This window comes from Vipera ursinii, assembly GCF_947247035.1.
Source record: "Vipera ursinii genome assembly, chromosome: 1".
NCBI lineage: Eukaryota > Metazoa > Chordata > Lepidosauria > Squamata > Viperidae > Vipera > Vipera ursinii.
The window spans coordinates 96,235,793-96,262,708 of NC_139512.1; the positions used below are offsets into that span (position 1 = coordinate 96,235,793).

Below are 26,916 nucleotides of genomic sequence, written 5' to 3' on the forward strand. Positions count from 1 at the left end.
TGTTTTTGGCTAGCTCTTGTTTTCTTTTTTTTAAAAAAATGGATTATTTTTTATTGGATTTTCCACGCTCCAGACTTCCGTTTTTGTCAAAAATAAAAAGTCAAAAGTGGGTTCTTTCGCACCAATGAGTTGGGTGTGTGTTTGTGTTTGCGAGCGCCACGTGAGTGAATTGTTCCGTGGGGCGTGAAACCGTGGTCGGCTGGGCTATTTTTCGGGACCTCCACGCTGGACTCCTTTGCTTTACTTTAGCCTGGGCTTGCGTGGGCTGGGCGGTATTCAATTCAAGTCTTTCTTGACGGTCTTTGCAGTCTCTGCGTGAAATTCTTAAATTAGTGGGCGATCTCCGTGGAGCACTCAAAAGTGCTTAGTTGTCCGGCTTCTTTTTTAGATAATTTGATTTAATTGATTTAATTGGGCGAAACTGCGTCTCAAGGTAACAATTTTGTTTGCCATTTCCAACTATACTTGACAGGTTCCTCCTATTAAGTCGGGGGCAAAGCTGACAGAAGCATAAATTCATTTGTGATTGATAGTGTTTCTAGCAGCTTTCCACAAGCAGACACTTTGCTTGTGGGAAACGCAGGGAGCGTTGGCAATGGAGAAGCTAGAAGGGAAGGTCACAGGTTGCTCAGTTAAGTCTCCCCCACCTATGCAGTGTCCCCAGCCTCTCATGCTATGCTAGACACCCTTGCACCCCAATCACTCAACCCATGCTGCACTCCTGCATGCCCTCCCTGATCCACTCTGCACCTCATTTGTACCCCATGCTCACCTTGCTCACCCTCCCTGACCCATGGAGCACCCTTCTCTGCTTACTCTTCCTGATCCATATTGCATTTGGGAGAAAGGTGCCAGACCCCGTGCACCCCAACACAACCTTCCCAACCTATGTTGCATGCCTACATGGGGGTCATAAGAGGTGTCAGATGGGTTGGGAGGTTACATAAGAGGTTCCATGCAGATCAGAGGGTGAGTAAGAGGTAGTACGCAAATTAGGGAGGCTGTCTAGGTGTTGCAAGTTGGGAGGATACATGGTGATGTGCAAGAATGCAAGGCAAATAAGACCTCAGAAGTCTGCACACAGGTGCACAAGTGTTAGGTAAATATCTCTGAAATGATGACCCAATGGGTTATGGGTTGTCTACTTAGAATTATACATATAAAAACTAATACAAAGTACAAAAAATAATCAACTAAAAACAAAAGATAGTGGAGGAAAAAAGAAAAAATAGAAAAAGGAAAAAAATAAGAATATATCAACCCCCAAATAAATAAATATATAAGAAAACATTCCTCCATTATCATAAGAGGCATAAACAAATTTAATAAATCATTAGGTAAAGGTAAAGGTTCCCCCGCACATGCGTGCTAGTCGTTTCCGACTCTAGGGGCCGGTGCTCATCTCCGTTTCATAGCCGAAGAGCCAGCGCTTGTCCGAGGACGTCTCCATGGTCATGTGGCCAGCATGACTAGACGCCAAAGGCGCACGGAACGCTGTTACCTTCCCACCGGAGTGGTCCCTATTTTTCTACTTACATTTTTACGTGCTTTTGAACTGCTAGGTGGGCAGAAGCTGGGACGAGTAACAGGTGCTCACTCTGCTACGCGGCACTTGGGATTCGACCAGCCAAACTGCTGACCTTCCGATCGACAAGTTCAGCGTCCTAACCCACTGAGCCACCGCGTCCCCAATAAATCATTATCTTATATTAAAATACTACAATATATAGCAAACAAGTCTCCTGATACCTATCTATAAAGAAAGTCCTGATCAGCAAAAATCCCATTAGAGGTTATCGGAACAATATCTAGCTTAACCTTGATCAAATAAGCCAACTTTATATTCTTTCCCTTTTAACAATCTTAATCTTTTATCCTTTCAAATAATGTCTCGAATTTTTTTTTCTTTGACCCTTCTCACCAAGTCTTTCAAAACTTCAATCTCTTTGGAAATCCAACATCAGAAAATTAACCAAGGAGTCTTCTCCTGAGAACATTGCAAATTGACATTCCTGGAAGAGTCAGATGATACTCCAGTTGAAAACGGCAGCCAGATCCTGTATCCAGGCTGATGAAAACTCTCCAGAGAAGGAAATCTTGTGAGACTGCCCACACACAAGGAACCTAGGTTTCGCAGTCAACTTGCAAGCCGCTGGGACCATGCTTAGAGTCCTTAATGTAGCTTATATGGACTCAAGATTTGACCAGTCCTCATTTCTTAAACACTTTGAAATTTTTTTTACTGTTTTAGAAATGTTCAGAACCTTCTGGTTGACAAATCTTATATTCACTACCTGAGTTTCTTTCAGTCCTTTAAGAAATGTTTTAAGTACGAGTTTAAAGATTTATAAAAATGGGCCAGGTGGGTATGTAGCAAAATAGTGATTAGAATGTTGATTTTAAAAAGTTTCAAAGTGATTAAATGTGCAAATGGGCTTGAAATAAAATTTTGAAATTAAGTTTTCACATTTGGGGAAAAAACACAAGGGAATTTGAAGTTTGGGCACCACGGGGTATAGAAGGAAATCATTCAGTCAATTTTAAGAATATTTACAATTATTCATAGACTAAATGATGTTACGGAAGAGGAACAAATCTTACCATATAAGACTGAAATTGATTTAAATTGCAGACAATAATTAAATCAGAAGAGTGGCTTGGCTAACCTAGGACATTATTTGAAGAGACAAAAGACTAAGATTGTTGGGAGTTTGGGGACAGTATATCAAGTCACTTTATTTGATCAAGGTTAAAATATATAGCTTGCTATTTCTGGTCATGTTTTATGGATTTCTGCAGATCAGGATCAGATGGCAACATTTTAAAAGTTTTGTTTACAGATAAAGTATGAGATAATTGGAATTAGAATTCATTTGTTATATTTAAGTTTACCCAATTAAGGTTGAAACAGTTAAAGGTAGTCATTGACTTATGATCATTCATTTAATAACTGTTCAAAGTTATGGTGGTGTCAAAGTTATGGCCATTGAAGTGTCCCCATGGTCACATGATCACAATTCAACTGCTTAGAACCTGCCTGCACTAACAACCCCAGAGGCACTTCAATTATCCCAGTCTCCCCCCATTCACCCCCTTTTGTCTTCCTGTACTCCGCAAACCCCTGCCACACCAGTTGACCTTTCCTGCCTTCTTGTGCTCTCACTGCTGTGCCTGGGGCCTGCCCCTCGGCAAGGCAGTCGCTGGCTGCAAAAAAGCTTTCCTTTCCAAAGTTATGTATGGCAGTTTCCTTGTGAGAAAACTAACTAAGGAAAATGGCTTCACATGGCCAGCAGCTGCCTTATGAAGGGTCAGGGTGGGTGCACTCCTTCACCAGTAGGAATAGGAAGACAACGAAGTTTTGCTGGGGTAACAGGCCTTCAGAGTGCAGGGTGACAAAGGTGACTGTAGCTGGGCGTTGGCTGGGATAGCTGAGTTTTCCCAAAGTGGTTGCAGCTTTGTGCCACATTGCTAGGGCAGTGTGAGCTTCCTGCGATGCTGCAGCTTTGTGTGGTGCTACTGGGGTTTCCTGTGCTACTGGGGCAGCTGAGGCTTCCTGGGGCGGCTGCATCTTTGTGGTTTGCTGCAGCTCAGAGGCTTCTTACAACCCCAGAACTACAGGGCTCCAGGAAGCCCATGAGCTGTTTTCAGGGCTGCTTGCCATCCCACAAGGTAGGGTGCAGCTCAGCCAAAGGCAGGGATAGCCGGGAGACGGGTAACGGGGATTGGAAGAGGACGTGCTCCCTTACCAAGAGTCAGGGCTGGGAGGACCAAGCTGAGAATGCCTTTGACTGGGGTGGGTCCTTGGCTAACAACTGATAAAATTCAGCTGCTGATGGCAAAGGGGAGTGCCAGGATTGCTGTCACTAAGTAATGTAATATCATGATTGTTATTTCCGATAATGTTTATTGGATTTTTACTAAGTTTGAATGGTGAGTTTTGGGGAATTTGTTTAAAGATAAAAAAAATCTATGTACTAATAAAACTCTCATTACTGTAATCTTTAACTGAGTGAAACAGTGCAAAATGTTTTTTTAACCAAAGTACCTCATATAGGCTACCTTACAGAATGCATCCAAAATCCAGGACCCATGACTCCCAAGGCAATGAAATTTGGGGAAATTGTGACTGCTTCAATGCTGCTGGGCTACTGCTACAGTCATGTTAAATTCATTTTCAGTGTCCCATGATAGTTTCCTAACCAGACTTGCAATCCCTCGCTTCCTCCCACAACCAATGGCAATCACCTACGAAGGAAGGAAGGAAGGAAGGAAGGAAGGAAGGAAGGTAATATTTAATAATTTTTTTTATTAAAAACAGAAAATTATCCAAGTTATTCTTCTAGTTCATTATTTATATGTCCCTTTTAATTATTAAAGCAACAGCTGGTTTCATTTGTATATCCAGTATATCAGCTTGGAATTTATTTATTTATTTGTTTATTTTATTAAATTTATATACCGCCCTTTCCCGTAGGACTCAGGGCGGTTTACAGGGCATAAAAAACGTCAATACAAAAATTAAGAACAATTAATCCCTGAAAAATATAAAACATATAAAACCCTAGTTAAAACCCCAATTAAAACTCAGCCTGGGCCGGAAAGCTCAAAGAGCCAGGTCTCGGCGAAATGATCGAAGGTCGGGGGCAGTCCTAAGCTCCATGGGCAGCTGGTTCCAGAGGGCAGGCGCACCCACTGAGAAGGCCCTCCCCCTGGGTGTTATCCGCCGGCATTCTTTTACCGGCAGCACCCTGAGAAGGCCCTCCCTGTGGGAGTGCACAGGATGAAGGGAACTTGATGCCGGCAGCAGGTGTTCCCTCAGATATCCTGGACCCAAGCCATTTAGGGCTTTATAGGTCATCACCAGCACCTTGAATCTCACCCGGAGGGCAACCGGAAGCCAATGCAGCTCACGGAGCAGAGGTGTTACATGGGAGTAACGGGAAACCCCCATCACAACTTGCACGGCTGCATTTTGCACCAGCTGAAGCCTCCGGGTGGTCCTCAAGGGCAGCCCCATGTAGAGAGCGTTGCAGTAGTCTAAACAGGAGGTCACGAGCGCATGAGTGACTGTGCGTAGGGCATCTCGGTCCAGGTAGGGTTGCAACTGGCGCACCAGGCGAACCTGGGCAAAAGCACCCCTGGTCACGGCTCCTATGTGATCTTCAAAACTGAGCCGCGAATCCAGGAGGATGCCCAAGTTGCGAGCCCTATATAGAAATACAACAATCATCTAAAGGAGAAATGCAACATTTCTAATATTATCCAGGAAGGTATTTGTACAGACCAAGCTTACACTCTTAGGAAACTCTTTGTTATTACAGATTAACCGTTGAGGCCAAATTTTAATAAAGTGATGCTTACAGTAACTAAAGCAGATCTTCAAAGACTATCAGGGTTTTTCTCAGACTTTGTAGCCTGTCACTCCACAGTTAAATCTGTTTCAGTCCTGTCTGTTAGAACTTGTTCCTCTTTCATAGCATCATTTACCCACAGTGTATGTATGTGCGCTCTAAAAATTAACTTTTGATTCTATTGTTCATAAATATCCTTCAATAAATCCAGGGTTAAAATATTTTGCTCCATTTTGTGTTAACAAATTTAAGTGTACTACTTTTATTGCCTTCTGGCTCCCAGTGTCCAGCCTTCAAAGTCCCATCCTATCATGTTTTTTCCCCCTTGGAATTCAAAACATAGGAAGGATTCTTTTAATCAATTTTGAAATCTTAATTCAAGTCCATCTGGACCCTTAAGTCCATTTGTAACTTTCCAATGCAAATCTTTAATCGCTCTTTTTCCCATTAATTCCCCACAAAGGATTTCTAAGTTCTTAAACTTGTAGCTAAAACTTTTGTTTGTTAAGGATTGAAGGAAACTCCCCAGCGAATGCCATAAATCTTGCTGTTCCAAAACAAGAAAAAGTAGTAAATTAATTCCAAGTGTGATTAAGCAATAAGGCTTGGGCGGTTCCGGCAGTCACTTCATGAAACACAGTTGTCCAGAATGTTGTCCAGAATGTTGACAAACATTTTGAAAAAGGTTCCAGAGAGGTGTTTTGGAACTGGGGCAAGTGCAGTGTCTGTTCTACTACTCATCAAAGTAGTTAGATGGCTTATTATTGAACAGAAGAGAGAAGATGTATTAGCATCCAGTAAAGGAGAATATTTGTAGCTCAGGTTAAAATGAGGGGTCCTTGGTGCTCTCTGAGCTTGCTTGTTTTCTTGCAGATGTTTCATTACCCAAACTAGGTAACATCGTCAATGCTAGTCATCATTGCATAATGAAACGTCTGCAAGAAAACAGGCTCAGAGAGCATCAAGGACCCCTCATTTCAACTCTGAGCTATAAATATTCTCCTTTATTGATAAAGCTTAAGGTAAGTCTTAACAGTTGCCTCCAGTGAGATGGGCAGCATACAAGTCTGATGAATAAATAAGCTTCCTCCTCCCTCTCCTCTTGTAACTTCCACTAATAATCCTTATGCCTCAATAGACTGGGAAGTGGATGATTGCTCTTCCTTTGAAGATGAGGTTCTACTATGAAATGGGGAGGAGGATGCTGTTTATACTGATGACCCGGACTTAGGGGACAGTATCAATTGTGAATACGTGCAGATGGCCCCGCTCTCTCTGGCCACTTGCAGACCCATGATTGCAAGGTCATGAAAGGACAGCAAAGGAAACACCCAATATTCTAACGCACCCAGGAACATATGGTGTCTTGGGGTGGGAACACCCAAAAGGGAACATACTAGCTACTTCTGTTTTCTTCTTTCTTATCTACAGTGTGCCAGCCTTAAAGGGCGACGTCTTACGTGTGTCAGCTTTGCTGGGTAAATTGCTTATGTAATCAAAGTAGGTATAAAAATAAGGCTTTTCTGATATTTGGGGCTTTTTGTCTCTTTTTAAAGAAGCCCGTCTTTGTTCAGCTGAATAAACACTTAAAGCTTGAAGGCAACTTCTGGTTTCCTGTGTTTTTTTTTATCAAGCAAAACCTCAGAACCTGCATATCAATACTAGCAGTTTTTTAAATAGAGACTTGGATTTCCTTACTATGATTTGCCTGCTAACAGCTTTAAACAGTTATTGCAATATTTAATTAGCTCTGGGATGCCAATCAAAAAATTCAAGACTTTAATAGAAAATAAGATTTCCAAATCAGTTATGGGACCAAATAGCAACTCACGTATTTCAAGATGAACTTCTAAGCCATTGATTTACAAAGGTTCCTAATTAAAGAAGTATCTTGGGAAAAGCTAATTTTGCAGAGAGTTAGAAGTTGCTAATATTCCTTTAAATGAGGGCAAGGAATATAATAGGCAACCAATACTGTTGTTAAAATGTATGGGGCATACAGTTATTGGTGCAAACAATACTATGAAAATTGACAGATTCCCAATACAGTATTCCCAAATATAGAACTGGCTGAATCTCAGAAGAAACATTTCGGATTGCACAGTTGATGAACTATATCAGTGTCTCCCTGTTTCTTGTCCAACTATCTCTGAAAACAAGTTAAACAGGTTTTAAACAGATTTTTGGATATAGAAGTTCAAAAAGAGAGAGTAAGATTAGTAAAATAGATATCCTATAAATGCATCTTCCAAATTGCCAAATATTTAAACATAGAAATGCCCGAGCATCTTGGGGGGTATTTACTCAAGCAAGATTTGAACAGCAGGACACAACTGTTAAATATAGAAGGTTTAACTAATTTATGTTGAATATACTCAAATTTGTAGAGCCCCAGAGACAGAAGACATAGCACATATATTATTTGAGTAGGCTAGCTGTATAAGAAAGAGAGAGATCATTATATTGGACCACACATTAGATGAATGATCTATTGGGATCCTTACATTAAAACAATATATTTCATGTGTGGCCAGAACTTCCAAGTTACATATGTCTCTTCATCTGAACAAAATAGTACAATTGAGAAACTGGATGTGAACATGATTAAATAAGCACAGAAATATGATTTGCATTTTCTTTTAGTTACGTCATGTACTCTATTCTGTAATACATTGTTGTGCTGTTTTGTATTTTATATTTTGTACTCTGATTTGGCCTAATGGCTAATCTCTAAGGCAGACACATCAAACACAAGGCCCGGGGGCCGGATCAGGCCCGCAAAGTGGTTTCATGTGGCCCGCGAAGCCATCCTGGAAACAGTGAGGGAACAGTCCCCACTGCCTTGGCCCTGGCCCAGAGACCTTCCTTCTGCCAGAGACCCTCAGATCTGTCCCACTCCTGCCCAGGCCCCCATAGGCACCCTTGATGCGAATGATGTAGAGCTGGCCATGCCCACCCAGTAGGCCATACGCACTCTAGCCACGCCCACCCAGTAGGCCATGCCTACCCTGGCCCTACCCACCTGCCCCCCTGAGGGCAACTGCAATGCTGATGCGGCCCTCAATGAAATTGAGTTTGACACCCCTGCTCTAACGTATTATTTATTATTATTATTATCACCACCACTGACCTCTGCAAATCAATGGGAACCTTAAGATCTTCACACCTAAGGTCTAGTAGTAATCCAGCAGGCACTGATAAGAGTTTCTTTGTAGTATAGGAGGAGAATTCAATTTGAAGTTCACTGGTAACTGGAACAGAGAAGTGATCTCCTGCTGCAGATAAGAAGCTCCAGTAGATGAAATAGTAGAAATGATGCCTGGAACAATGATTAAAGTAGGCAAAGAATGAAAACAAAACTCAAGCCCATTTCAACTTACACTATGATGAAAAATGAAGCAAAACATTAGTATTTCCCTGCTCTCAGTGCACTGATGATGTTACCTAGCCTAGCAATAAGACATATGCAGGAAAATAACCAAATTTAGAGAATACCAAGCACCCCATAGTTCAACCTTGAGTAGGTGTATGATATTTTCTACTATTGCAACCTTCATCTTTAAAGAAAGCAGTGATGTTGCTTCAACTGAAGAAGGCAATGATCCTTTTGGTTGGAGCACATGTGGATAGAAACTGCACTTGTTAGTTTTGGATAACTTCCATTCAAATTTAGATGGCAGGAATGCAGTCTCGCTGGACCTATTAGATCTTTAAGCAGCATTTGTTATAATCAGCTATGAGCCATGGAAAATTATCTCAATATATGAGAGTAATCTGTGGTGAGATGACTATATGCACAAAGTTAAAAAGATTCCACATTACCCACCGTGGAGAAATGATTGGTGAGACTGACAGAACTGACTGAAATGGAAAAACTCTCTCTTTTAATTAGAAAAAGGTTATCACTGACGTTCATCAAGGACTAGAAATCCTTTCTGGACTTTTTACTTAAGAAAGTAAATGATTTTGTGACATCTGGTTTTGATGACCAGAAAAACTAGGACCTAGGTTATAGAAAGAAGGGAATTATGATGAAACCTTAAGAGAAAGACTTTTGGTACAAGAGGCCTGGGAGTTTCAGAGTTCTGACTTTGTTCCTGGGATCTGTTGGAGGCATTCTCCCAACATAGGCATCATAGCCCTGAACCTCCTACCATCATTGGGATCACTTTAGCCTTTACTTTCCACATCAGTTCCTCCTTCAGGCCCTAGTATTTATCCAGCTTCTCATATTCCTTCTTCCTGATGTTGCTGTCACTTGGCACCCCTACATCTATCACCACTGCTGTCTTCTGGTCCTTGCCTATTACCGTGATGTCTGGTTGATTGGCCAGTATCTGCCTGTCCGTATGGATCTGGACGTGTCACAGATTTATTCTCCACGACCTTTGGTGGAATCTTCCATCTGGACCTGAGAGGCTCTAGCCCATACACTGTGCAGATGTTTCTGTACATAATGTCAGCTACTTGTTTGCCATGTTCAGTGTATGCTGTTCCTGCCTGCATCTTACAGATAGTCCTTGACTTGCAACCAGTCATTTAGTGACTGTTCAAAGTTATGACAGACTCTCCAGGGCTGCTTAAGACCCAGATTTGAAGTTCCAAGGCTACCCACTGTGTGGTCACATGATCACATTTCGGGCGCTTTGTACCTAACCCATAGTTACTGCTTTTTGCAGCATCCCACCGTCATGCATGTGATCTATTTAAAAAAATTTTTTTGCCAGAAACTGATCTTTACTTCTGGTTTCCAGCAAAAGAAAATGCTCCTTGCAGATGTTTGCTTAATGACCATGATATTTCATTTAATAACTGCTGCAAAAAAGGTCATAAAATCAGGCACACCCATGTGATGTCCCCTTAACGACCGGCACAAATTATGTCCATAATTTCAGGTTCAAGTACAGTTGTAAGTTGAGGACAACCTGTATGCTCTGCCACTATGCGTTGGACTGTCTCCAAGGCCTCCCTGGGTCCTTCCTCCCTTATAGACCATTTATATATGATTAGATATGCTTTCATTTGCTCCTCCTCTAATGTGGATACCAGAGAATGAGGTGGCTGGATGGAGTCACTGAAGCAGTAGGCGTGAGCTTAAATGGACTCCAGAAGATGATAGAGGACAGGAAGGCCTGGAGGAACGTTGTCCATAGGGTCGCGATGGGTTGGACACGACTTCACAGCTAACAACAACAACAACAATGTGGATACATGTCATCTGTATCCTCTTTTGATTCTAGGGAGGACACATAGGACAACTATGCAGAAGACTTAACCAATAAGTCTGACATCATGGCTCAGTAATAGCAGAGCACTTCAATCTCTGAGAACACTACCACAAATCATAAAGTGACTTGTTTTGTAAAAATGAGACTAACAGCATGACTGAGTGAGAGGTTACTGCACTCACGTACAGCAAAACGTTTCAAAAGGTCTGGACCGTTTCAATAGGTTTTTAACACTTCCTTTTGCCTTTGAGTCAATATTGACTTTGGCAACTACCTGAACACCTGGCTTTGTGCCCAAAGTGGGACTAAAACTCAGTCGCCTGGATTCTAGCCTAATGCCTTAACCACTACACCAAAATGGCTCTCTGTTTACACAATACAATTGTTAATTTCTAAGTAAGGTATTCGCATCCTGTCTTGCATGCAGTCTTTAATTCCATAACCAAACTATCTTCCTCTCCCTTCCCATCCCCATATCTCAATTTGAGTCCCACATCAGTTCAGTCACTCTATGCATCAAATAAAGTGAGCTGCAGCTCACAAAAGCTTATGCATTTTAATACAGTGCATCAGTTGAAAATCTGCTATATGACTCCTGCCTTTTTTATGCTTTCCTCCATAGTTATAAACTTGCTTCATTAATTCTTGTTTAACTATTTAATTTTTTCAACAGATTAAAATCCAAATTCCCCCTCCAAAAAATTGAACAGAGAACAAACAAAACTAAACAGAAACATTGAAAAAATGTGAATTAAAAAAAAAGATAAAAACACATATTATCCCCCCTAGTTGAACACTGAGAAATCAATGACAACATTAATAGCTACTCTCTTTGCAAAGCAGGTCCAGAATGTATAGGTTTGTACATCTATTTGCAACCCAATTGACCCACCATACATGATATATCTAAAAAAATATCTAACAGGTTAAAATAATTCTTCATTAAATATCAGCTTTTTACATTAACATTAACACTGGTATAGAATCAAGATCATATATTTATCACATAAAGTTAATATCATTTTATAATGTCTTGGTAAGACCACATTTGGAATATTGCAACCAGTTTTGGTTACCATGAAAAAAATGGATGTTGAGACTCTAGAGAGAGTGCAGAGAAGAGCAACAAAGATAATTAGGGGGATGGAGACTAAAACATACAAAGAATGATTGTAGGAATTGGGTATGTCTAGTTTAATGAAAAGAAGGACTAGGAGTGACATGATAGCAGTGTTCCAATATTTGAGGGGCTGCCACAAAGAAGAGGGCATCAGCCTATTTTCCAAAGCACCCTCCAGAAGTTGTGGGTCTTCCAAAACTGGAAGTTTTTAAGAAGAGATTGGACAACCTTTTTTCTGAAATGATATAGGGCAGACATGTCAAACTCGTGACGTCACGTGATGTCATGCAACGTATCGGAGCTTTTTAGCCATTGCCGGCAATGGGGTGGGCACAGCTTCAGTATGATGAAACCGGCCCATGGACCAGCAGTTTGACACCCCTGATATAGGGTTTCCTGCTTGAACAGGGTTGGACTAGAAGAACTTCAAGGTCCCTTCCAACTCTTGTCTTTCAGGAATGCTTATGTACACATCCTTTATCCTTCAACTTCCACACCTCTTTACTAAATTTGATAAAATTTGCAGGTAAAATTATTTATTTATTTGTTTTTATTTGTTTTTATAAACCGCCCTTCTCCCGAGGGACTCGGGGCGGTGTACAGAATAAGGTAGGTATACAGAATGAACAATAGTGAAAAAAAAACAATAGTAAAAAACAAACTGGGACCCCAAAATTAGAGCTATCAGGCCAGGCCGGACTGCTGGAACAGGTAAGTTTTTAAGTCGCGCCGGAAGGTGCGGAGGTCGGGGGCCATCCGGATTTCGGTTGGTAAGCTGTTCCAGAGGGCTGGCGCACCCACTGAGAATGCCCTCCCCCTGGGGGCCACCAGCCGACATTCCTTGAGCGGTGGCACCCTGAGGAGGCCCTCTCTGTGGGAGCGCACAGGACGGTGGGGTGCTGACATTAGCAGAAGGTGCTCCCGTAGGTAGTCCGGACCCATGCCATGTAGAGCTTTGTATGTCATTGTTAGCACCTTGAACTTCACACGGAAGGCAACTGGAAGCCAGTGCAGCGCACGGAGGAGAGGTGTGATATGGGAGTATCGGGAGGCTCCCAAGAGTGTCCGTGCCGCTGCACTTTGCACCAGTTGAAGCTTCCGAGTGGATCTCAAGGGCATCCCCATGTAGAGAGTGTTACAGTAGTCTAGGCGAGAGGTCACAAGAGCATGGGTGACTGTACGTAAGGCATCCAGGTCCAGATAAGGCCGTAATTGGCGAACTAGTCGAACCCGGGAGAAGGCCCCCTTGGTCACAGCTCCTATGTGATCTTCCAGGGAGAGCTGCGAGTCAAGGAGGACACCCAGGTTGCGGGCCCTATCAACAGGGGGTAGTAACTTGTCCCCGATGTTAAGGGATGGGATGTTCTGAGTATCCTGGCTTGCCGGTACGTACAGCCATTCAGTCTTGTCCGGGTTAATTAAAATTAAAGGGAGGAGAGTAGATTATAGTATTGTTAACAATACTATATTGTTAATAACTTCATACAATTAGTTATGCCTTCACATCACCTGACAGAACCTTGTTTAGAATCCTCTACCTCAGTCTACATCAGGGGTGTCAAACTCAATTTCATTGAGGGCCGCATCAGCATTGCGGTTGCCCTCAAGGGGCTGGGTGGGTATGGCCAGGGTGGGCGTGGCCTACTGGGTGGGTGTGGCTAAAGTGCGTATGGCCTATTGGGTGGGCATAGCCAGCTCTACATCATTCGCATCAAGGGTGCCTATGGGGGCCTCGGCAGGAGTGGGACAGATCTGAGGGTCTCTGGCAGAAGGAAGGTCTCTGGGCCAGGGCCAAGGCAGTGGGGGCCGTTCCCTTACTGTTTCCAGGATGGAAACATGAAACCACTTCGTGGGTCGGATCCGGCCCCCAGGCCTTGTGTTTGACATGTCTGGTCTACATTATAATTTCTCCATTGGTCAATTTTATTTTATTTTTTGATATTTTCACTTTCAGGAAAATAAAGATTTAATATTGAAGCAATAAGCAATAAATCTAGACTGATCTTTAAATATTTTTATTCAATATTCTTAATATGCTATTTATGGTTGAATAATCTCAAATAGATTGTGCATTTCTATAGATTCAGACAAAGCCATTTATGCACACCACCTGCTTGTCCTGTGCTCTCAATAGAAGCAATCCATCCCTAAAGGGATATACACCAGTCTGTAATGCAAGTTAGACAGCTGGCTTGACAATAGAGTTGGCAAGTCACTTTGTTCATTAGAGTTTTGTAAAATCTTAAGCTTTCCTTGGTCTTTTCTTTATACAAAACAAAAAATATTAGTTGTCTCTGCCATTCATTTAACATCTTCAATTCTTATTGGAACCACTTGAATTAAAAAGATGATCCCAATTACTGGTGGTGTTCTTCCTAGCCAGGGCAATTTTAACTTTTTCCACCTCATAAAGTATTTGCCATTATTCCAAATCTATAAACAGTCCCACTCATTTATTCATTTTTCTTAAGTAAAAGTTACCATTATTATTAAGCGTATGATGAGAACATGATAGTAAACTTACACCTACAACGTAAAAGTTATAAATCTATACTACTTTGACATTGCTGTATATGCTCTAAATTTAGGTTCCTAGTAAACTTTTTTTCTACTTCCTTTGTGTGTTTTTCTTTTGTTTCTATATTTTTCTTTTTAAAATACATTGAAATAAACAAGTAAATAACAACAACAAAAACCCCAATCCCGTATATCAGATTGGAGTTGGAAATATTTTTCTGTATTAATATTAGCGCAAATAAAAAACAACTTCCATGATAGTTGGAAAAAACAACTCATACTTTCTGTGTTGCAACTGGAAATATTGAAGGGTACACATAAGCCACATAACACTGAAGTTTAGATCATAGGCACTAGCTGAAGCAATTTCAAAACTTAGATATGTATCTTTGACACACTTTTAATAAAGAAAATATTTCTATTTGTAAGAGGGTTCTGTGTATATTCTTCTGCTACTCAAGGACCATTTCCTTGTATTTCTGATTTGATTTAGTGATATGAAGCCTCAAGCATACTTGCAAGCACTTTCTTTGAAACAAACTTTTCTTATTAAAAGTACTGGTGGAGTACCTTCAAGGTCAGTCTAATGAATTTCTTGCAGCTCCTTCAAAAAAAGAAATGATGGACATGGTGATTGTGTTTACATTTGACATCTATGAAATCTAGAAATCTCTTATAGTTTTGTCTTGGTGTTCTTGGGAGCAAAATGGCTAGAATTCTGGAAGATCTGGAGGTATCAGTTTGGGGAAGGTTGATGTACACAATGTTCTTCAGGCTCAGAAAGTTCTTCTGCAGTAACTTCAGCTGAGTCTGAGATATTAGATATATGTATGCATGTATGTATGCATGCATGTATGTATGTTAGTATTGTATTCCACTCTCCCACCTCAATTTCAATCATTTCTATTGATCTGAAGGTCCACATTGAACACATGGAAGTAAGTTCTACATAATAATAATGGTAATAGAGTTGGAAGGGACCTTGGAGGTCTTCTAGTCCAACCCCCTGCTCAGGGAGTCAAATTGCTGTCCAGTCTCTTCTTAAAAACCTACAGTGTTGGAGAATTCCAAGCTTCTGGAGTCAGGTTGTTCCACTGTCAGGAAATTTCTTCTTAGTTCTACATTGCTTCTTTCCTTGATTAGTTTCCATCCATTGCTTCTTTGTGGCAACCCCAGAGATATTGGAACACTGCTATCATGTCACTCCTTGTCCTTCTCTTCATTAAACTAGAGGACTTCTGCCTGAGTGATTATCTAAGGGAGGGGCTGCTTGCTTACTTGCTTTATGTCTAAGTTAGCACTTGGATTATTAATACTTGGTTAAGAGAGAGCTCCACAGGTTTTGTGAATAATGCATGAGCACAGACTATTCTAGCTTTCTTTTTCTGGGAATATCAGTCTGTGGATCAGGCTACTTGTTGGGGTACAAAAATCAATTTGACCACTACAGCAAACTTTTTTTGCATCTCTTTGGATCATTTCCAACCTGCCATCACATCCAGTATGGCTTGCAGGCATATTTAGGGCCCCCCAAAATATGCTCTCTCCTCCAAAGCCTCATCTTCTGTCATAGAAAATAAGAGCAGCCCTTGCAGAACACTAAGTGGAGCATTTGAAAGATCACTGTAGTCCACCAAATTTGCATACAGAGTTGAAAACAAATTTTTGTCCTAGACAACCTGTGATTGGATCCTATATATTTGAGAAGTACTAAGCATTCATTATCTCCTCAGACCATAAAAACTGGCTTTTTGTCAAGATGCCACACTAGTCAGATAGACAACCAGTGAGATTCTCTCTTCTCTGTCTCCCTCCCTTCCACCCACTTATGTCCTGATAATGGTTTTGTTGACCAAGTTAATTCCTATTACTGAATTCAGGAACAGTGTACATTGTGTTTTGATTACTGGAATTTATTAACTGTCCACCTAGATGACATGCAAGAATGTTACACCACGTAAAACAGTCAAAGAGTTGCCAAGAAAAGGATTGTGGCAGGTGTATATCAAATTGGAGAAGACATCAAAGCTATTAAAGATATTGTTAACAATATAAGTCCTAGTGGATTTAAAAGTATCAAAACAGCAGGCTTTAGAGGGACACAAAATTGAAGAAAAAACAGATGAGAATGTTAAAAAGATAGAAATGCTATTACAAGAAAATGAAAAATTAGAGAACACTATTCAGATGTTAGCGATGGAAAAAGCGGAACATTATTTAAGATTTCAAAACCTTCCTGAGGATAGAGAAGAAAACATAGCAGAGGTGATTATTGATATCTTGGAGGAGATTTTGAAAGCGGATAGAGGAGAAATTCAACTTGAGTTAGATGAAATTTTTCGCTTCATTTCAAGTTATGCAAGAAGAAATAAATTGCCAAGAGAAGTACATGTACAGTTTACAAAGAAGATAACGAGATGAAGTACTATGGAAAGTTAGAGATGAACCAATACAATATAAAATGAAGAGATTGTGGTTTTAAAGCAGATACCTAAGAGAGTTAGAGATACACGAAGACAGTATCATTTTTTACTACGAAATTGATTGCCAATGGCATAAATTTTAGATGGTTGATGCCGGAAGGTATCTTAATAAACTGGAACAATACAAGGTATAGACTGGATTCAATTCGGAAAGCAGAAGACTTTGAATAGGTTGATTCTAGATGAAGGAGTAAATTTAAGTCAAGGGGAGAGTAAGGAGCAGAAACAACCAGAAGAGAGGACGCAAGGAGCAACTGCACAAACAAAAGAACAGAAAAAGGAAGATGACCAAAAGGGTGAGGATGAAGTACTTGCTAGAGAACAAAGGACTACTAGATCTGTTAGACCGAAATATAAATAAATAGACATGGATACAGAAAATGGAATCTTCTCAGTAAACTTAAATGGACTGAATTCTCCAATTAAAAGAAACAAGATCTTTAGGAAATTACGGAAATTGAATTTGGATATAATTTGTTTGCAAGAAACACATAAAAGTACAGCATCATAAATTATTGGAATATTCAAAAATTGGGAAACTTTATTATGCATCAGCACAACAGAAAAAAAGGAGTTGCTTTATAAAGAGACAATAGATTCTAAAATGGTGTATTCAGATGAAGAAGGAAGAATTTTAATGGTAAAAATTTATTTGCATCAAAAGCAAATATTATCAGTGGCAATTTTTGCACCAAATAATAATCAAGAAAAATTCTACAAAAACTTACATAGAAAAATAATAGAAATGGAGTACCAAAATGTTTGCTTACTAGGAGACTTCAATGCAATAATAGATGGAAAAATTGATTATAAAAGTAACAAAACAGGGAAAAAATGGAAGAGGAAGATTACCTAAGGCATTTTTTGAAATGGCGGAGGAAATTGGAATTCAAGACGTTTGGAGGGAACTGAATCTACAAAAACTGCAATATACTTTTTATTCAAATAGTCAGAAATCCTGGTCAAGGATTGATATGATTTGGATGACTGCTGACATGAGAATGAATGTTCAGGACATTGAAATAGAAACAGCCATATGGGCAGATCATAATCCCTTGAAAATGACCTGGAAAGGAATACAAAAAGGGCCAAGATGGACTTTAAATCATTCCATATTAAAGGAAAAAGAATTTATAGAGCAAAAAAAAAAAGAAATGAAATTCTTCTTTAAAGAAAACAGAAAAGAAGATAGTACTGTACAAAATTTATGGGATACAGCTAAAGCGTATTTCAGAGGTATAGCGATAACATATATGGCAAGAAAAAATAAACAGAGAAAACAGCAATATGTATTATTAAAAGAAGAATTTGGAAAGTTAGAATTAGAACTGCAGAGAAACCACAAAAAAAGTCTTTAAAAAGAGAAATGGGAAAACTCCTGGTCCAGATGGACTTCCGGCAGAGTTATATAAGAACTTACAAGAGATGTTTCCGGTGGCTCCGCGGCGCCGGAGACAGCCTTCCCGGGCTGCCCGCGGCTCAGCTGTGTGATTTTTCGCCCGAAACAGCGCCGATCAGCTGTTCGGGCGAATTTGAAGCCCCCTCCTCAGGAGAAGAGGAGGGGGTGAGCCCCCAGGTAGGGGTCGAGTTCTCCGGGGCCGCCTGAGCTTGGAGCTTGGGCGGCTGAAGGATTGAACTCCCCCGTAGCCTGGGCTGCTCCCAGCTGGCTAGCGTCTCTGCTCCAGACTTCATGGAGCAGAGCCAGGTGTCTGCGACCATCCCTGCTTGAAGGAGAGACTATGAAAGGAAAAGAGCAGGCAGAGCAGTACAAGAGGGAAAGATGAAGAGATGAAGAGGATTATTTTATTTTACTCTCGAGCTTGATGGACTTTGCTTAAAACTTAAAGTGAAAGTGCGTCACAATTGTAAGTAAAAGATGGCGGCCAAACCTCCCCCTAGAACTTTTCGGAGTGCTGGAAATTCTCCGGTGCAACAACAATCATTACTGCAGGCGTTGCATTCTCCCGATGTATTGACATCGAAGGATCTTGAAAAACATACCCAGTTAATTTTGGAGTCAATGGGTGTTAAATTTGTACAGATGGAGGAGAAATTGGAGAAATTGGAGCAGAGAATGGAAGAAAGGATGGAACAGAAATTCAGAGAGATGAAGGTAGACATTTTGTCCTCAGTGCATAAAGTAGCTAAATGTGTGGAGGTGCTGGATGACAAAGTGGAAGATTTGACTCAAAAGAATGCTATATTAGAAGCAAAAGTATTGGAAATTGAAGATTTAAAAGACAAAATGGATAGCTAACTGAGTCTGGCTCAATTTTACCAGATGCAGTTTGCTGTTAGAATTAGAGGCCTAAAAGAGAATATTAAGGAAGATTTAAAGCAGCTGGTTTCTGAGGCTTTTGAGGTGGTATTGAACCATCCAGCATCTGAAATAAAACAAGGCATGGACAAAGTGTTTCGTGTGAACTCGTGGATTGCTAAACAGAGAAAGTTGCCTAGAGATGTGGTGGTTTATTTTGTAAAAAGGGAAATTAGAGATGAAGTTATACAAGCTGCCTATGATACTAAAGTTGTGATTGCTGGTCAAGAAGTTTTGGTTCTAAAAGAAATTCCTCCAAAGATTTTAAAGAGAAGGAAGGACTTTATATTTCTTGTGCAAGAGCTCAAGCAAAGAGATATAAGGTTCAGATGGGAGATCCCAGCTGGGTTGAGCTTCATGTATGAAGGCAAAAGGTACTGTTTGGGTACTGTGAAGCAAGCGCATGATTTTTACAACAATGTCTTAAAAGCAATCCCATCAACACTTTTGGAAGCTGCAGAGGGATCTGGAGAAGGAGAACATCAAGAGGATGAAGATGGACAGATAGACGAGAATGGTACAGGAGGAGATCAAGCTGCAACTCTTTTGGATGATCCTAGAGAACAGAGGGTGACGCGTGCTGCCTTAAAACGCTCAAAAAAGATAAAAAAATAAGACCAGTAGAAATCTATGGAACTTCCACAATATACTTACAGTCAAGTGGTAGTTGTGTTTTTAAGAGTTTTGGGATGATATGTATGGTAACAGAATCTTCAATTTGTAATTAATGGACAATTTACTACAGAGGAAGAGGAAGAAAGTTTTGTGGGTTAATGCGGGTTAATTTGTGTAAGAACTATCTATTATAGCCTATTTTGGCTAGAGAGGTTAATAGGGATAGATTGTGGAAGAACATAGATGGGAATGACGCTAGTTTTCTTTTATTTTAGTTCTTTATACATATTTAGTATTATTAAGGATTGGTTTACTCTATATAAGCTAGAGAGTGATGGATTTTAGAGTTTATAATTGTTAGTATATGATTGTTTATGATTGCTTTTTAGATATATACCTTGTATCTTGCTCTGGGAAGTCGGGGGGGAGGGGGGAGGAGGGGAAGTAGGGGGGGGAGGCAGATCTTTTCTTAACTTGGCTGAGGAACTAAATATCCAAGATGTCTGGAGGGAAAGAAATCGTAAGGCTAGACAATATACATATTACTCCAACCGACATAACTCATGGTCTAGAATAGACATGGTGTGGATGACGAAAGAAATTAGTTCAGAAATAGACGAGGTACATATAGCGACAGGTACTTGGGCAGATCACAATCCTATTAAACTTATCTGGAAAGGTTCCAAAAAAATATCCAGATGGACGCTTCAAAGAGCAATTTTAAAAGAAGACGAATTCAAATCTAAGATGGAGAGAGAACTAAGTTTTTTCTTTAAGGAAAATAAAGCTATAGACACCTCAGTACAAAACAATTGGGATACAGCTAAGGCAATGATGAGAGGGGTAGCGAGGGCATATATGGTATATAAAAATAAGGGGAAAAGACAACAACGGGAAAGATTAGAAGAGGAATATAAGAGCTTAGAAGTTACACTCCAACAAGATCCACAAAAAGAGAATATCAAGCAATCTATGGATCTGATTAAACACAAACTTAACATTCTAGACAAAGAGAAATTGGCACAACAATTGAGAAACACGAAACAAAATTTTTTTGAAAATGCAAATAAACCGGGCCGGTGGCTCGCATACAAATTGGGAAAACAAAAGGGGAAAAACTGGATTCACGAACTACGAGATGAGGAAGGGAGAATATTCCACCAGGAGGAAAAAAAAAAATTATAGCCCAGGAATTTTATGAACGTTTATATAAAGAAGATAGCCAGGCAAGTGTGGAGAAAATGGAGGAATATTTTCAAAGAGCCAAACTACCTAAGGTCACAGAAGATACCAGAAATATGTTAAACGAGGAAATTCGACTATCTGAGGTGATAAAAGCTATTAATGCACAAAAGAATAATAAAGCATCGGGACCCGACGGTCTTCCATCAGAGATTTATAAAGAATTACAAAATATCCTAGCTCAACCCCTAGTGGAGGTATTTAACGCAGTATTAGAAGGCGCAAGGACGCCTAAATCTTGGCTAGAGGCAAACATAACCCTTATTCCGAAAGATAACACAGACCATACATTAATCCAAAATTACAGACCCATATCACTTCTTAACTCGGACTACAAGATATTTACATCAATTATAGCGGAACGATTGAAACGATTTCTGAATGATTTCATACACGCAGATCAAAATGGTTTTCTCGCTAAGAGACACACTAAGCACAACATTAGAATAATATTAGATACATTGGAGTACTATGAATTACATAGCGAACAACAGATGGCATTACTTTTCTTAGACGCCCAAAAGGCATTTGACAATGTTAAATGGTCTTTTTTGTGCCAACAGCTTAGCTTTATGAATATGGGAGAAAAATTTATAAATATAATTAGGGCAATTTATGACAATCAGGAAGCAAAAATAATTATTAATGGGGAAGCATCTAGCAAGTTTCAAATTCAAAAGGGAACACGGCAAGGCTGCCCCTTATCACCGTTGCTGTTTATATTGACTCTTGAAGTATTAACGAGAACTATAAGAAACGACCCAAAGATAAAAGGATTAACCATTAAAAAGGAAACCTTTAAATTGCAAGCTTTCGCGGACGATCTAGTTTTTATTATGGAGGATCCATGTCAGACGGGACCAAAGCTATTGGAAGAATTATCTAAATATGGTGAGGTTGCCGGACTGCGAATAAATAGAAATAAGACCAAGATGATTGTTAAAAATATGACCAATAAACAAAAAGGTAATCTGGCCGAAATCACGGATATAGAAATAGTCAAGAAAATAAAATATTTAGGGATTAACATTACGGCTAGATGCACTTCACTCAAAAAGGATAATTATGATAGTGTAGTGAATCAAATAAAAGGTGACCTGGAAAGATGGGGAAACCTAAAACTCTCATTATTGGGAAGAATCGCTGTCATTAAGATGAATATTCTGCCTAAAATCCTGTTTCTGTTTCAGAATATCCCAATTCAACTCGACTCTAAATTTTTTCGAAATTTGGATAAATTATCACTAAATTTTATTTGGCAGGGGAAAAAACCAAGAATTAAATTGAAATATTTACAAGACACGAAGGAAAATGGGGGTTTTGGATTGCCAGACTGGGAATTATATTACCACGCCGCGGCCCTGAGCTGGATTAGAGAATGGGTAATCTTGAGAAATAGAAGACTATTAACTTTAGAGGGTCACGATTTGCAATATGGCTGGCATGCTTTCCTATGGACGGAGAAACAAGGTCTTTTCTCGCATTTTCAAAGACACCGGATCAGGCAAGCGCTACTCAATACTTGGAAAAAAATTAGATCTCACAATTACACCAAAATACCGGTCTGGCTATCCACCCTTGAAGCGATAGTTTACCCAAATCTGTTTGATTTGGGTAACATAATCTCATACAAGGATATTCTGAATGAGGAGGGGGAATTGAAACTTAGGAATGAACTAGAATTACAAGGTATAAAACTCGATTGGTGGGCCTACTTACAAATCCAATCGAGATTTAGGAAGGATAAAAATGAATGGGGGATATATACCTCTGAAACAGCATTGGACAAAATATTATTGGGACCGGATTCTAAACAAATAAGGAATTTTTATAAATTACTTTTGGGATATAAGCTGTTTGAAGAGCAAGTGAAAGACCCCATGTTGATCTGGGCTAACAATTTAGGACATAACATCGACCTAGATACTTGGCAAACAATTTGGGATAGGAATAAAAGGATAACACTGGCCTCATCGTATAAAGAAAATTTATTTAAAATGTTTTACCGATGGCATCTTCCCCCAGCCCGCTTAGCAAAAATGTACACAACAGCATCTCCCAAATGTTGGAAGTGTTCTGAAGAGATAGGCACATACTTCCACACGTGGTGGTCTTGCAGTAAAACACAAAAATTTTGGAGAATGATTTGGATTTGGCTGAAAGAAATATTGAAACAAGATCTGGAGTTTAGTCCAGAACTTTTCTTGTTGGGAATCACGAAAGAGAAATATCCTAAAGATGTGCTATACTTAACGATCCATATTATCACAGCAGCTAGAATATCATTTGCGCAAAAATGGAAAAAGAATGAGATCCCAGGACAAAAAGAGGTTATTAGGAAAATTTGGGATTGCGCTGAAATGGACAAATTAACTTTGGAATTAAAGAATAAAGATCAATCAGACTATTATAGAATTTGGAACAAATTGTATCTTTGGATGGATAAAAAGAAAGGTCTCTATTAGGTTTTACAGACTAGCTCACTGTTTTAAATATTGTGGTATCTCACCGATTTGTAATCTAAGTGTATTTAAGTGTATTTTTGATGTACATATATACATGTATATATATATATATTTAAACATTGTAGACAAAAAGGTTTGTCAGCTCGCTGGTACTGTGTCCAATGTTTTTAAATAATAAATTTAATAAAAAAACAAAAACAAAAACAAAAAAGAGTTTTGGGATGATATGTATGGTAACAGAATCTTCAATTTGTAATTAATGGACAATTTACTACAGAGGAAGAGGAAGAAAGTTTTGTGGGTTAATGCGGGTTAATTTGTGTAAGAACTATCTATTATAGCCTATTTTGGCTAGAGAGGTTAATAGGGATAGATTGTGGAAGAACATAGATGGGAATGACGCTAGTTTTCTTTTATTTTAGTTCTTTATACATATTTAGTATTATTAAGGATTGGTTTACTCTATATAAGCTAGAGAGTGATGGATTTTAGAGTTTATAATTGTTAGTATATGATTGTTTATGATTGCTTTTTAGATATATACCTTGTATCTTGCTCTGGGAAGTCGGGGGGGGGAGGGGGGAGGAGGGGAAGTAGGGGGGGAGGCAGGGGAGGGAGGAGGGAGAGGGGGAGGGGGGGAGATAGGGGGGAGGTAGGGAGGGGAGGAGGGAGGGGGAAGGGGGGTTTTCTAAAGGAAAACTGCATTTTAAAACTTTTCAATAAAAAAAAAAAGAACTTACAAGAGATATTAAGCGAACCGTTGAAAGATGTTTGTAACAGACTTTTATTAGAAGCTAAAATGCCAATGATGTGGGTTGAAGCAATATTACTTTAATACCAAAAGAAGATTCAGATTACGAACTATAGAACGATTTCATTGCTCAATGTGGATTATAAATTTTTTACTTAAATAATGGCGGACAGATTGAAAAAAATATTTGGTTGAATTTATACACCCAGATCAAAATGGGTTTTTTTTTTACCAAAGAGACAAATTAAAAATAACTTAAGAGTGATAATAGATGTATTGGAATACTATGAGCTGCATCCAGGGAAACAAATGGCATTAATATTTTTAGATGCTCAAAAAGCATTTGATAATCTTTCATGGCAATTTATGTTTCATCAATTACAAATGATGGACTTTGAACAGAATTTTATAATGGCATGGGCCCGGATTATCTAAGGGAGCACCTGCTGTCAGCGTCAATTTCCCATCGTCCTGTGCGCTCCCACAGGGAAGGCCTTCTCAGGGTACCGTCGGTCAAGGATTGCCAACGGGCGATCCACAGGGGGAGGGCGTTCACTGTGGGCGCGCCTGCCCTATGGAATCAACTGCCAACGGAACTCCGGACTGCCCCCGACCTTCGTTCATTTCGCCGGGACCTAAAAAACTGGCTCTTTGAGCTATCTGGTCTGGACTGAAGGGTTTAATGTTTTTAAATTGTGATTTAATTTTTGTGGCTAGACTTAATTTAATTTATTTTAATTTTATATTGGATTGTTTTTAAATTTTGCCTTGTAAACCGCCCTGAGTCCTTCGGGAATAGGGCGGTATATAAACTGAATAAATAAATAAATAAATAAATAAATAAATAAATAAATAAATAAAGTAAAAACAATATATAACAAACAGCCAAAGTGACTGTAAATGGAGATTGCACTGAGAGCTTTGAAATAAGGAAAGGCACAAGGCAAGGATGCCCTTTATCCCATTATTCATCTTCACTTTGGAAGTTTTAAATCAAAATATAAGACAAGATACAGAGATTAGAGGGTTAGGGATAAAGGGTGAAACATATAAATTACAAGCATTTGCTGATGATTTAGTATTTATTTTGGAAGAACCCTTGGAGATGATCCCAAAATTGTGGGGGAAAATAGAACAATATGGTGAAATAGCAGGATTAAAAATAAATAAAGAGAAAACCATGATACTAGTTAAGAATCTTACGGATAAGCAAAAAAGCCGAATTTCAGAAGTAATAGAGGTACAGATAGTAAAAGGTAAAATATTTGGGTATATATTTATCAGCTAAGTGCTCAACAATAAAAGAAGATAATTACATAAGGTTATGAAACAAATAAAGCAAGATTTGGAAAAGTGGAAGAATTTAAAATTGTCATTATTAGGAAGAATTGCTACAGTTAAAATGAATATATTGCCTAAGATTTTATTTTTGTTTCAAACAATTCCGATAAAACTTGGGAAAACTTTTTTTCAAGAGTTGAATTCATTAATTTTGAAGTTTGTATGGCAAGGAAAGAAAGCTAGAATAAAGATGAAAACCTTGCAAGATACTAAAGAAAATGGAGGCTTTGGCCTACCTGAGTGGGCTTTGTATTATCAAGCATCTGTATTAAATGGGTGAAAGAATGGATAATGCTTAGGAACAAAAGGTTTTTATACTTGGAGGGACATGATTTACAATTGGGGTGGCATGCTTTTTTGTGGTATGGTAAAAACAAAATTCATAAATATTTTCAAAATCACTGTATTAGAAATGCTTTGATAACAGTATGGGAAAAATTAAAACGAAAATATATGTAAAAATTCCAGGGTGCTTATCAACAATTGAAGCTTTTTCACACACAAATTTGTTAGATTTTGAAAAAACTTGGACTTATAGAGATATTTTAAATACTGATGGGACATTAAAATCAAAAAAAGAGCTGGAAAATCGGGGTATCAACATGTCATGGTGGACATGCTTACAAATACAAAGTAGATATGAAAAAGATATGAAACTGTATGGATTCTATAAAGATCAAACTGTATTTGATAAGATATTATTAACTTCTGATGAAAAATTAATTAAGAAAATGTATAATTTTTGTTAATTTTAGAGATGGAAAGTGAACAAACTAAAGAGACAATGATAAGGTGGGTGAAAAACTTTGGTTATAATATAGAATTAGAAAAATGGGAAGAATTATGGGAGAGAAATTATAAATTGACAATGTCAACTGCATATAAAGAAAATCTCTATAAAATGTTTTATAGATGGCACTTGCCTCCAGCAATATTAGCAAAAATGTTTAAAAATGTATCAGGTAAATGTTGTAAATGTAAACATAATTTAGGTACGTATTATCATATTTGGTGGACATGTGACAAAGTAAAGGCATATTGGGGAAAAATACATGCTTGGCTAGAAAAAATATTAGGAGAACAGGTAGTATTTAATCCTGAATTTTTTTTATTAGGTATAGTACCAGAAAAGATTAATAAACAAAATCTATATTTGGTTTTTCATATTATAGCCACAGCAAGAATAAGTTATGCACAATGCTGGAAGAATGAATGAATACCTTCAGAAGAAGAAGTAATAAAAAAGATACTGGAATGCACGGAGATGGACAGACTAACTATGAGGTTGAAAGATAAAGAAGAAACAGAATACTACCAAAGGTGGAATTTATTCTACAAATGGCTAGAAGAGAGAATCAAAGAGTAGGACTTGACTTTGTATTAGCGTTATATGAACCCAGATCACACGCTGTTTGAAAAACTAACATATGTACTGTATGTAGAAGGGAAAAAACAATAAAAAGCTTATATATGAAAGACCATTGTA

General features: G+C 38.9%; 1 long non-coding RNA gene across 1 annotated transcript; it reads left to right on the forward strand.

The window, feature by feature from the left end:
- Positions 1-576: 576 nt before the first annotated feature.
- On the forward strand, positions 577-26,916 carry LOC310642981. The gene is made up of 3 exons (XR_014493000.1): positions 577-1,310; positions 26,186-26,222; positions 26,603-26,916. It is a non-coding gene; the product is annotated as an uncharacterized lncRNA (long non-coding RNA).